The 12,893-nt window shown below is 44.2% G+C and overlaps 1 protein-coding gene and 2 long non-coding RNA genes across 4 annotated transcripts in view; 1 reads left to right on the top strand and 2 right to left on the bottom strand.

Moving 5' to 3' along the window:
* LOC310702212 overlaps positions 1–12,893 on the top strand; it is a 610,091-nt gene that overhangs the window by 62,781 nt on the left and 534,417 nt on the right. The gene's annotated exons all lie outside the window — the stretch shown is intronic.
* LOC310702171 overlaps positions 1–12,893 on the bottom strand; it is a 93,169-nt gene that overhangs the window by 59,212 nt on the left and 21,064 nt on the right. The gene's annotated exons all lie outside the window — the stretch shown is intronic.
* FAM107A (family with sequence similarity 107 member A) overlaps positions 1–12,893 on the bottom strand; it is a 33,114-nt gene that overhangs the window by 17,411 nt on the left and 2,810 nt on the right. The gene's annotated exons all lie outside the window — the stretch shown is intronic.

The following is a 12,893-nucleotide window of genomic DNA, read 5'->3' as shown; positions in this document are numbered from 1 at the left end:
CATCCTCATGCCCACCCTGAGGTAGGTTGGGTTGAGATGTGTGATAGGCCCAAAGTCTCTCAGTGAGCTTCATGGCTGAGTAGGGATCTGGACCAAGTTTCTGCCAGTCAGAGTCTGATGCACTAATCACTACACCACACTGCCTCTCTGGTTTATGAAAGTCCCTTTGCCAAATAAAATGCTCTTGCTGAAGTCATACACTTGCTTTGATGTCCAATGGTTGTTGACTCCCCCCAAAAACTCTCCACTTGTCACATTGAAATGAATTTTTTGAAACATTGGAGGCAGCGGAAGAAAGAAACAACCTTGAAAATCTATTTAATTTGCCCTCTAAAGTAAAGGAAAATGAGAAGCTGGAGAGCCTTTTGTTTTGCGATCCCTCGGCCTTTGTGACAAACAAGTGTTCCCACTTGGATATTTGAGTGTAAAATGAGAGGAGCAGGGAGACGCCAGTTCCTGGGCAATCTGTCAGGAGAAAGGAACAGCCTCTGGTTGTTATTCATCCCTCTCACTCTTACGTAACCCCTGAGCTCCTCACATTAATTCGCAAAGAGAGGCTGAATTAATTTGCCGACATCCCAGAATGTTCGAAACCAAAGAAATCGATGGCAATGAGTGGACAGGAAGGTATCTCAAGACTGGGGTCCTCCTTGCTCTGGCCAAAAACGGAAACGAAAGGCTTGTTCACATGTTACACTGAGTGCAGGCACAAGCCGTCTCTACACATGTCCAAGGGCTTGTGTGAAAGAGTGCGCACTTTTCAACACTTGCTGAAAGCAACTCCTATGCTCTTTGCATGCTGCTTCCCAAACATCTAACAGATGGCTGGCAAATCTCCTTGCGCTATGGTTCATAAGTGCCCGAAAACCAAGGCACTGCCAGGCACTTGGGAAGAGCCGAGCAAGGGGCTTTGATGGGACAAACCACCTGCCAATATCGTGATGACATCAAGTGATTGACAGGTGGCTTGTCCTGCCCATTTGCCAGAGCTGGCCTGTAGGGGGTGGGGTGGGGCAGATAAGGATCAGGCTTGCTGGACTAAAGAAGTTTCCCACCTCGGCCTATGAGAATAATAGTGGCTTTTGTCTTGTGTAGCAGGACCAGAGCTGGCTCAAGACATTTTGCCGCCTGTGGCAAAAGGCAAGATGGCACCCTTCCTCCTATTCCATGTACCGAAGCTGACTGGACGGCCGGTTGAATCTTATTTCAATGCTGGTAGCAGAACAGAATATCTCCTGCCATACCTGAGGGCAGAAGGCTGGCTTAGAGGGGGTGCAGACAGTCTGTGTGGAAAACACAGACCTGTCCCCCAACACCCTCAACACTGCCCTGCTCCCCAACACCTGCTGCCTGAGGTGGCCACCTCATCCTGCCCGATAGTAGGGCCGGGACTAAGCAGCACGCAGAACATGGTGCACTTGCAAACATTACCAGGTGCCTGGCTTGACGGAGAGCAGAATCTTGACCCGGAGACAGCTCTGAAGGATTGCCAGAAAGATTGTATGGATCAGTGCAGAGCTCTGAGTGACTGAAGCATGAACATACTTCAACAAGCCGAGTGAGTTTCAGACAAATATTTACAAAAAGGAGAGGTATAGCAGGTTTTTGCTGGACCTCACCTTGCAGAAGCACGAGCTTCGTAAGGAAGGTTCTCTTTGGAAACAAAGGGAACAGTTTCTGAATATTGACGTGGCAAAGCTAACAGGACACGTAGCACTCAATAACTAGGATCTTGGCATTTTTTTGTAGTCGTCAACATTTTGAATCTTACACCTGGATCCGGAACTTCCTCCTGATAGCTTCTGCCCTTAACCACAAGGCAATGTCATTAGGCCATGGAGTAGTGGGGCATTTTTAAGTGCAGAAGTTCATTATGACGTCCCCAAGGAGAGTCCAGAAATTCCCCCAGCTCTGTTGGTGTACTGTATGTATATGTACACACATACACCAAAGAGTAGCAGTACATAATAATACCCCATTTATTAGGATCAACATGGCTGTAATCCTATGCACAACTCCCTTGAAGGCAGCTTCACTGATTTCAGTGACGGTTCAAGCTTGCAAACATAATAAGCTTCAGCACACGACCTTTGGGCTGATAAAATGCAACGTTTAGCTTTAGAATGCAGACGATCTTGCAAAGCATGAAGTAGGAACGCCCAACAAAGAAAAGGGAAGCTGCGTCCAATCTCTGCTTGATTATTTTCCTCTTTCTCTGATTTCCCCTCTTCTGATCACTTACCGACAAACTTGAAAACCTCGTTGTTCCCTCATTCACTTTTGCTTTTCAAAAGGAGCAACGTTATTCCTGCTACAGCACTTTTCAGAGTACAAAGCATTCTGCAGTTTTGGGTGGAATCTACACGCACATTAAAAACATTGTGAAAATGCTTTAAAAAAAAAACCGTTTTGAAAAAATCATTGAATTTGCTATAGCTCACATTCGCCATCTGGTGTCACAATTGTATACTGCACTTTATGACGCATTCAAAACGTTTCATTTGCAGCTGTATAGCTGAGTCCCTTATTTCCTAATATAACAGCCCTACCATCCTTTCCACCAATGAATGTTAAGTCCAATAACAGATATATCAATGATCATGGTCTCTTGGACCAAGATGGCAGCAACGCCTTCTTGTTACAGACCTGTCTCATAAGAGCAAAATCAGGGCAGCTGGCGATGCTGATCTCTATGCCGATAAATGGCCAAGCCCATTGCAGTTCAAACTAGTCTTAAGACCACATCTGACAGAATTAGATTAGTCACACTGGCAATCATTTACAATCTGTTTGGGGTATTTGGTAATGTTTTAGACTCCATGGCAACTGGAGGAGAAGTGGGGGTGGGATGGGAAGCATTTTAAAATGTGAACGATCTCTGCTAGGGAAAGAAGATCTGACAAGGAGAGTCAGACTAATACAGATTGATGCAGGTCAATACAGGGGCAGGTAATCTTTCAGGTAACCTGGTCCCAAAGCTGTTAAGGGCCTTTTATTTGTTAGCAACAAGGCCCGGAACATGGCCCAATAGCTGATTGGCGGCCAATGCACTTCTCTCAGCACATGTGCACATCCAAGTGTTCTGGACTATCCTCCACCAGGGCCAGGGCATTTTCGGTGATGGCTCCGACCTGGTGGAATGCTCTGTCCCATTTGACTAGGGCCCTTCAGGATTTAACCTCCTTCCATCGGGCCTGTTAGGCAATGCTATTCCGCCTGGCCTTTAATTTGAATTCAGCCTGATCTTTTATTTCCCTTCCCTCCCCTCCCCTTTTATGAAGATCACCCGCTCTGAGACACCACAGCTAATTCTCCCCTGGTCTCCTCGCTGGCCCAAGTAGGACCAATTCAGCCAGCTAGCCCTGAGGATTATCTAATGCTTATTGATTGATTGATTTTTATAAATTGATTTATTTATAAATCAATAAATTTTATATATTATATATAAATAAATTTTATAAATTATATATAAATTTATAAATTATATATAAATTTATAAATTATAAATATATAAATTTATAAATTATAAATATATAAATATATAAATTATAAATTATAAATTATAAATATATAAATTTATAAATATATAAATTTATAAATTATATATAAATTTATAAATTATATATAAATTTATAAATTGATTTTTGAATTTTATTATTATTCATGTTTTTATACTGTATTTTATGCTGCTTTTATATTTAAGTGTTTTAAATTTGTTGTTAGCCGCCCTGAGCTTGGTTTTTGAACCGGGACGGGCGGGGTATAAATAAACATTTATTATTATTATTATTAGCTAACAGGACCAGAAGTCAGGGATGATGGGAATTGTAGTCCAAAACATCTGGAGGGCCGAAGGTTGGGGATGCCTGGTCTACACTGACTGGCAGCTTTCTCCCCAGTCCTTCCTGAGGAAGCCGGGCATTGAACCTGGTACCTTCTGCATGCAAAGCAACTGTTCTATCCCCGAGCTACAGCTCTTCCCACAATGTATGCTTTCCTTCCATGTTTCTCCCACAACAAAATGTAATTGTGACCCAGTCTGTCCAGTATCAAAGCACTGCTGACTGTTTTATTTATTTATGAATTCATAAGAGTACAAAATACAGAACTAGAGAAGAAACAATAGATACATTACATCAATCCAAAATTCTACTCCATCCTTCCATGGCTCCCTAAAGTTTCCCATTCCTGCTGCATATTCTATCTTTCCTAACTATTTAAACATTCAAATTCTTCTCATTATAAGCTATATCTGCTGAGCTTACTCCAAACCGACTAAAGTTCTAACGTTTCTACAATGGTATTTTAGGTAGTCTACAAACGGCTTCCATTCCTCATTAAATCTTTCCTCTTCTTGCTAATTCTGCGTATTCCATTTCATCTGCCACTCCTCCTTCGTAGGTACGATCTCCTCTCTCCGTTTTGGTGCATATAGTATTCTCGCTGCTGTAGTGGCATACATAAACAAGTTTGTTTGTTTACTTGGTACCTCGGACCTCATTATTCCTAACAGGAAGGCCTCTTTGGAAAGGTCTTCTGAAATATTTTTTTCAATTCATTATATATCATTTCCCAATATTATTTACCGGTAAGTACTCTACAGGTCCACCACATGTGACAAAAGGTTCCATTTGTACCTTTACACTTCCAATATTTACCTGATTCTGACATTTTCGCTAATTCATTTGGCAACAGGTACGATCTGTAAATCATTTTCCAATAATTTTCCTTAAGAGACACAGCACGCCGTGAATTTTAATCCTCTTTTCCTACAGATTCCCCCACAAATCTAACTCCATATTGTGGCCCACATCTATAGCCCAATTGATCATTGCCGTTTTCACCATTTCATCCTTTGTCTCTCATGCTGACGTTTTGTAGGGCAGACTTTTCTTTAATTAAAAGCTTGGTTTCTGCTCCTTTAATTGTTTCCTGTTCAGCATAACTGGGCGATAAGTGACTAATTGCTCCTTAATTAGTCAGGTTCTGTTCACTGCAGGGAGAAGCTTTAACGGCTGGCTTTCTTTTATTACATTTTGTTTTCTTTCTTTTGTAGCAAAATTATATTGTTTTAGCTACCTAAGAAAAAGGGGAAATGGAAGATGATGTAGTCAAAGCTCTACTGCAGTGGAGGAGCTTATTAATTAAGAGGTACTTAATCATTATTCCTCACAGTCATACTGAACAGGAAGCAACAGAATGGCAAGAAGCTACAAAGAGGAAGCTATTAATTAATTTTTCAGGGGACCTTGGCTGAACAGAGCTGATTTGTGACTGAACAATACTGAAGGGTTTTGGCCACAGCGTAGGGTGTTGCTGGGTAACTCAGCGCTATATGCTGTGTTGCCTGAAGCCACTATTTAAATTAGCGCTAAACTAAAGTAATTGGACAGTGATTTTTTCATGCCTTCAGGAGGGTGAAGCAAAAGTAGCCCTCAAAGGCGAAATTCTAACGTTGGAGGGAGTGAATTACCATATTGGAGAGAGTGGAATTACCACATCAGATGAAGCAACAGACTATTTCACAGTTTTTCTTACTTAAAAAAAAAGCTGCAACCAAAATAAGTAGCCAGGGCTGTGGTACTCCTCATTGCCTAGTGCAAACAGTGCTATGATAGAGCATCTTCCTCATTATTTGTAAGAAGAGAAAGAAAGGGAAAAGGACTTCCCCGCTGAGAGGCGATACACCACCACTGGACAAAAATCAAGACCATTTTATTTGATTTAACTTAAATTGGAAGTCGGTCCCCTTAATATCTTGTTGCACAACTTTGTCAATGAACTTCTTGAATGCAGTCCGTTAATTTTTAGTTTATTTTCATGTTTCCAGTAGTCCCTGTCCCTCCACTGATATCCTGTATACTAGGGATGGAGAACCGTCATCCCACAGGCTGGTCCTGACCCAAGAATAGGTCCAATTTTGCCTGCAAGGCCATCTCCCCCCAAACCACACCCACCTGCCCACCAGCTGACATCACTGGTCAGTTTATGGGTGGGAGGTCAGGGTTTAGTCCTGCATTCGCTGCATACCATGTTCCCAGCAGGAAACAGCCAAGGCAGCAGAATTTCACCCCTACTCATCGGTGTTAAAGCTCTTTGCAAAAGCACTCTTTGAAACAGTTCTGGTTTAAGCAAGTGGGTAGGTGGGTGACAAGAGAGGAGAAAGGAGCCTTCTCTCCCCCACCACCAGTACCTGCCTGCTCTCTTAAAGGAGAAGCCTGGGACTGCTTCAAATACCATTTTTGCTAAGGCCTTTAAGACAACTCCCCATGCTTCTGTTTCAGTCTCTGGAGGCTGAAAAGGGCGTGTGGATGCTGTCATAAAGCCCTTTGCAATAGTGCTTTCTGAAACAGCCGTCCCAGTTCTCCTTTAACAGCAAACTGAAGCTCTCAGGTTACTTTCCAGAGAAAGGGGCATTACCCTGAGAAGTGAGACTTGGAATCTTTTCTCCTTGACTAACACAGTTGGTGTTTCCAAGAAGCTGACATTACAGTGGGCCATTAAACAAAAGTAGCATTTTGCCTGCCAAAGTACAGATATTAAATACAAAAGGGTTTCCATGCCAACTTGAACTCTCCCTCCTCCTTTTCAAGGTTTCGGTGACCAAATCTGATATTTTCCGAACTCTGTCAAAAAAGCCTTGTCCAAATAAAATGGATTTTAGAAATAATGCCTTAAAGAGAGAGAGAGAGAGAGAGAATGAATGAAGGACAGTGCCTCCCCTCCTCTTGAAAAGCAGGAATACCAAGCACTGTGGAGATTTTGAAGGTGTAGAAGAATATCCCTATTTTACAAGTCTGCTGAAGCCCAACTCAGTTACAGTACAGTCGGGAATGGCACAATCCTAACTAACCATGTATACTTAGAAGTAAACCCCATTGAATTCAATGAAGCTTACTCCTAATTGGTTTAATTAGCAGCTCAGTCTCACACTCCATGGTATGGGTAGATCAGGATTTAGTGACTGATCTCTAAAGGATTTGCAGTAGATTAGCAAATTGGATTGTTTAAATATCAACCACCTCGGGCCCTACAACTATCAGGAGAGGCCCTCTTGGTGGTGGTGCCTCAAGTTACGGCCTGGATGGATTTCCTCTGCGACAGGGTCTTCTTGGCAGTGGCTCCAAGTGGTTTTTAAAAACATTCCTGTTTACCCAGGCATCTGACGGCTGATAGACACAGGCCATGGCAACCGTGAAATTTGTAACGGTGGGGGTATGTGATTGTTTCTAAATGTTCATAGATGTTCTAAATATTTTAAATATGTTTTATTTTAACTATGTTTTAATTGCCTTCAGCTCTGAGGTTTGCCAGCCTGGGATCCTTTGATGGAAATTTAATGAATGAATAAAGGCAGAGATGGCCAAAATGAAAAAAGGGCAGTGCCCCCCCCCCTTTTAAATTAAGATGGTGAGGACTTCATTTTGGTCCGTCACTCAAGCCTTGTCCTCTCTGGCCAACGATTGGCCAACCTGAATTCCAGCTGATGACGGGCTGTCCTGCCCTCCTTTGTGACCAGTTGGGGGAATTCCCAAACAGACTGGCCTTAGGATGGAGAGGGCTTTCCCCCCATGGAGCCAAGGCCCTTACATAACAGGCTGCAACTGGGTAAGAGGCCAGTTTGGTAGTAAAATCAAATTTTGAGTATGTGGTCAGAGGTGGGACCCCGGTCCTTAATTCCACATTTCGTGGTCAGGTAAGTGGGTTACTTTGGGGGGCTGGTGATAAAAACCCATATGATTTTGTGGGCACCAAGTGTATCCGGACTGTTATGCCATGTTTTCAAGTCTGCAAACAGGATACACATTCCACTGTGTCAAAAAGCCAAATGCCAAGAGATAGTTTTCATGCGGCTGAGGAGTGGCTGATAATTTATTTCATTTCCATTCCGCAAGCTGACACAAAAGAGGCAAAACTTCACAGCACACAATCCCCCCCATTGTTTCTGAAGGTTCTGCTTTGCAGTTTCCGCAGTGCAAGCAAACGTGCTTTGTACAATGGGGCCTACGGCCTAGTAAAACGTGTTTAGGATTGCAGCCTTATTGTATTCGCAGACCAGCAAAGAAGAGTGTCAGATTTCTGAAAGATTAGGGCTAGGGTGGTTTGCCAACTGAAGAGTCGATTAATCCCCTTGCTTTTAAAGTTAGCATAATGCCCAAACCTCATTATTAAGGCCTTTTTGAGAATACTGAAGGCGAGAAATGTGAAATAACCTGCAATCTAGGCAACCTCCTGCCCAGCCTCATTGTTAGATTGAACCTGTGTACAAACCATACTTTTAAGCACATTTAAAGCGCATCTCTACAAGATATCCTGGGAATTGTAGTTTTTTTAAGGGTGTTGGGAATTGTAGCTCTGTGAGGACTAAACTACAGTTCCCAGTGTTCTTTGGGGGAAGCCATGTGCTCTAAAGGTAGGGTGCGTATGCTGCCAGAGACATACTTTATATTCTGTGCTTGATTTAGTGCCTCAGTAACACACCTGCCTTAGGCATGCGAACAGAAATGCACCACAGCCTTCTTCAAACTGGTGCCCTCCAGATTTCACTTCAACTCCCATCCAGAGTTGTCTTAAGCATATGCGGCGCTGGGGTGCAAAGATCCGTCCAGTGCCCCAGGTTGCTGTTCACTCGCTGCCTCACTCCCCCTGCTGCATGGCGGCTGTTTCAGCTGCACGCACAGCACCGTGAGCATTGTGTAACGTTCTGGGCACTGCACGACACATCCTGTTGCGTGCGCCAAGCTGTGGGTTCCTTTGCTGGCTTTTCCGCTGTCTGCGCATGCTCCCAGCACCACCCAACGTGGGGTGCCAGCGCAGAATGCAAGTGGCAGTGGAGGAAAGATCTCTGGACGGGATCTGCATGCTCCTATTCATTGGGGTTTTTTTTGCTGCCGGCGGCACTGTTGGCGTGTGGCAGATCCCGTCTGGAGATGTTTCCTCTGCTGCCACTTGCATTCTCACGCTGGCACCCCACGTTGGGTGGCGCTGGGAGAGTGCGCCGACAGCGGAAAAGCCAGCAAAGGAACCCACAGCTTGGCACATGCAACAGGATGCATCATGCAGCGCCCACAATGTTACATGGCGCTCCGGGCGCAGCACTGAAACAGTTAGCCACCATGCAGCTGGGGCAAGAATCATAGAATCATAGAGTTGGAAGAGACCACAAGGGCCATCGAGTCCAACCCCCTGCCAAGCAGGAAACACCATCAGAGCACTCCTGACATATGGTTGTCAAGCCTCTGCTTAAAAACCTCCAAAGAAGGAGACTCCACCACACTCCTTGGCAGCAAATTCAGCCAACAGCCGAGCCGAGCCGAGCCCATTGGAGCGCCACAGGCTCTTCTGCTGCGGGCAGCTTGGTGTGAGTTCAGGGGCGAGTCCGGGAAAGAGCCGCCCGCAGCAGAAGAGGCTCTGCTCCACTCGGCTGTCGGCAGCTTTTCCCTGGACTCCAACACTCAGCCCTGGACTCTCAGCCTGGCGCCCCTGAGAGCCTGGCGCCTGGGTGCTGTGCACCCCTAGCACCAATGGTTAAGACAGCCCTGCTCCCATCAGCCCCTGCCAGCATGGCCAATGCTCAGGAATGATGGGAGTTGTAGTCACTGGATGGCACCAGTGGACCTTTTAAAGCAAAGGCTGAGGATAAGTAACAGCGTTTCTTTACCTCAGACGGCGAATGCACTGAACAGCGGAACTAACACACACCACAGGCCAAGACATTCTGCCTCAGCCTCCTTTCCTTGAACCTGTTCTTCCCCCACTTCTGCTTATCACCACATTATCTGATTAGGGCTGCCACCTGAAGGTCTAAACATGATCTTAACACACAGAGGAAAAGGGACAATTTCCCCACATCATTAAAAGTAGTAAAACAAACAAACAAAAACAATAAAAGCCCCATCCCTGGGGTGACATGGCAGATATCCCTTGATCTTCATATACCTGCCGCTTATACCTGAAGAAGCATCTCCACCCCCATTGTTCATCCCAGAGACTGAGGTCCAGCTCCGAGGGCCTTCTGGCGGTTGCCTCACTATGAGAAGCAAAGCTACAGGGAACCAGGCAGAGGGCCTTCTTGGTAGTGGCACCTGCCTTGTGGAACACCCTCCCATCAGATGTCAAGGAAATAAACAACTATCTGACATTTAGAAGACATTTGAAGGCAGCCCTGTTTAGGGAAGTTTTTAATGTGTGACATTTTAATGTATTTTTAATCTTTGTTGGAAGCTGCCCAGAGTGGCTGGGGAATCCCAGCCAGATGGACGGGGTACCAATAAATTCTTATTACTATTATTATTATTAACGTGGAAATATTTTATAGAGACTGTGTGGCTCAGTGGTACAGCATTTGCCTTGCATGAAAAAGGTTCAGTCCCTGGCATCTCCAGGTGAGGAAGTCTGGGGAAATCCTGGCTGGATCCCTGGAAAGCTGCCTAATAATAATAATAATAATAATAATAATAATAATAATAATAATAATAATTTATTATTGGTACCCCATCCATCTGGCTGAGTTTCCCCAGCCACTCTGGGCGGCTTCCAATCAAGTGTTAAAAACAATACAGTATTAAATATTAAAAACTTCCCTAAACAGGGCTGCCTTCAGATGTCTTTTAAAGAGAAGATAGCTGTTTATTTCCTTCACATCTGAAGGGAGGGTGTTCCACAGGGCGGGTGCCACTACCGAGAAGGCCCTCTGCCTGGTTCCCTGTAACCTCACTTCTCGCAATGAGGGAACCGCCAGGAGGTCCTTGGCGCTGGACCTCAGTGTCCGGGCTGAATGTTGGGGGTGGAGACCCTCCTTCAGGTATGCCCATTGCCAGTCAGCGTGGGCAATATTGAGCTATAAGGCAATGTCCGACGTTGCCCTGTTTCCTTCAAACTAACGTACGGAATTTGCTGCTGGTGGTGACTAGCTTGGATGGCTATAAAGGGGGATAAGACACATGAGTGGTGGTGGAGGAGGAGGATGGGTCTATCAGTGGCTGTCAGTCGCGGCGGCAAAATGGGACCTCCATTTTCATTTTATTTTTTTTATAAAATATTTATTGCAAATTTTAAACAAAAAACAAACCACCAAACATATACAATACCATCACCATATAACAAAACAAAAAAAGCAAAGAAAGTTTAGAGAATAGACATAGAATGAAAAAAAAAGTACAACAAAATCAATTATCCATAAATCATATTTTCATAATCTTTGGACTTCCTCACATCACCCTTTCCTGCGTTCTCAGTGATATAATTATAAGCAGCAATTTATTACCTTATTTCAGTTCTTATTTTGTAGTTCTCGAATATTATGTCCCAAACTTTGAATATTTTTATCATATACTGAACTGCTTGACTTAAACATAATATTACTTCAAATTTCATCATTTTCTTAAACATCACTTATTCTCATATATCTTACACCTAAATTACTGATGCCGTGTTGTTTTCTATCATGCATTCTCTTAGCATTCATACAGCTTATAATGTTTTTGTAAATAGTCTTTAAATTTTTTCCAGTCCTCTTCCACCGTCTCATCTCCCAGGTCTCGAATTCTGGGGACCTCCATTTTCAGAGTTAGTATATCACTCAGTGGGAAGCAACGGCCGGCAAGAGCGCTGCTTGAGGGCTTCCCAGCAGTATCTAATTGGCAACCGTGTGGGGAACTGTACGGTGGAATTGATGGGCCTTTTGTATAATCCAGAAACAAGGCCCTTTTTAGTCTCTTAATTAGGCTGCATGCAATGGACGCAACCTTTGCAACCAGACCTCTGGCAGCTGGATGTTCTGTGGTCCTGTTTTGGAAAGGGAGATATAGAAGATTGCAGGGCTGTGCTGGAGAGAGGCAGGGAGCTGGTAGGAGGTTTGGAACACGGGTGGGGAACCGTTGTATTCTGCGAGCAAAAGAATCTGTGAACAAGGAAGGGTTTGCAAATGCTCAAAAGTTACGAAAAATTAGGCATCAGGTGAAAATACTGCTTTATAAGCAGGGCCTTGGCTGATTAAATCATACATGGCCTTTTAAATGTGTTTGTGGGTGGGGGTTGTTGTTATTATGCTATGCATTTTGTATTTATGTTTTTTTTAATGTTGTAAACTGTCCTGTTATCTTTAGAAGAAAGGCGGTATACGAATTTAATAAATAATAATGATGATGATGAACAGAATTGCAACCTGGAGTTTTTGCCCCAATAAATTTTGCAAATTAAGAACACGTGCATAAATTTACTTCTTTTGTTTACTTACCTTGTTGCACAGCCAACATTTTGAGCTTTTTTATTTATTTTGAAAAGCAATGGGATGAATGCATGGGGACTGAGGTAATTTGCCACTATAACCAATGGGGAGAGTTTGTTAAGGGTGCTTGGAGTTGTAGCTCTGCGAGGGATAAACTACAGCTCCCATGATCCTTTGGGGGGGGGAGATCCATGTGCTTTAAATGTACCTTATACTGTATACTCAGCCTGATAAAGGACTAGGAGAAACAGTTAATGCCTTGTCTCCTAAGGTACATTCCTACTCTAGCTTTGGAGTATTTGCTAATCAAATACAGTGGTACCTCAGGTTACATACGCTTCAGGTAACATACTGTCAGGGGTTCAGGAGCAGAGGCACAGGAAAGGGAGGAAACAGAGAGCGAGGGGGAGGAATCCGAAGGAAATATGAGCGATGACAGCGGCCCGAGATCTCTGAGTCTTTCCAGTGAATCGGAAGATTCACAGAAAGGGGCGCCAGTGGTCAGAGCAAGGGGGGCGCCTAGGGGGACACCCCAGGAAGAAGGGACCAGAGGGGACGCAGAGAGCAGCAGTTGGAAATCGGGACCAGCTTCCCCACCAGAGCGCAGTAGGGGGGAGGGGTCCCAGGTATTGGGATCAGGCGGCTCGCCGCAAGCGGGAGGGCA

The sequence above is a fragment of the Podarcis liolepis genome (assembly GCF_965112155.1).
Source record: "Podarcis liolepis genome assembly, chromosome: 2".
In the NCBI taxonomy this organism is placed as follows: Eukaryota; Metazoa; Chordata; class Lepidosauria; order Squamata; family Lacertidae; genus Podarcis; species Podarcis liolepis.
The sequence above is the reverse complement of the archived record's forward strand: the minus strand, read 5'-3'. Positions and strand labels throughout refer to the sequence as shown.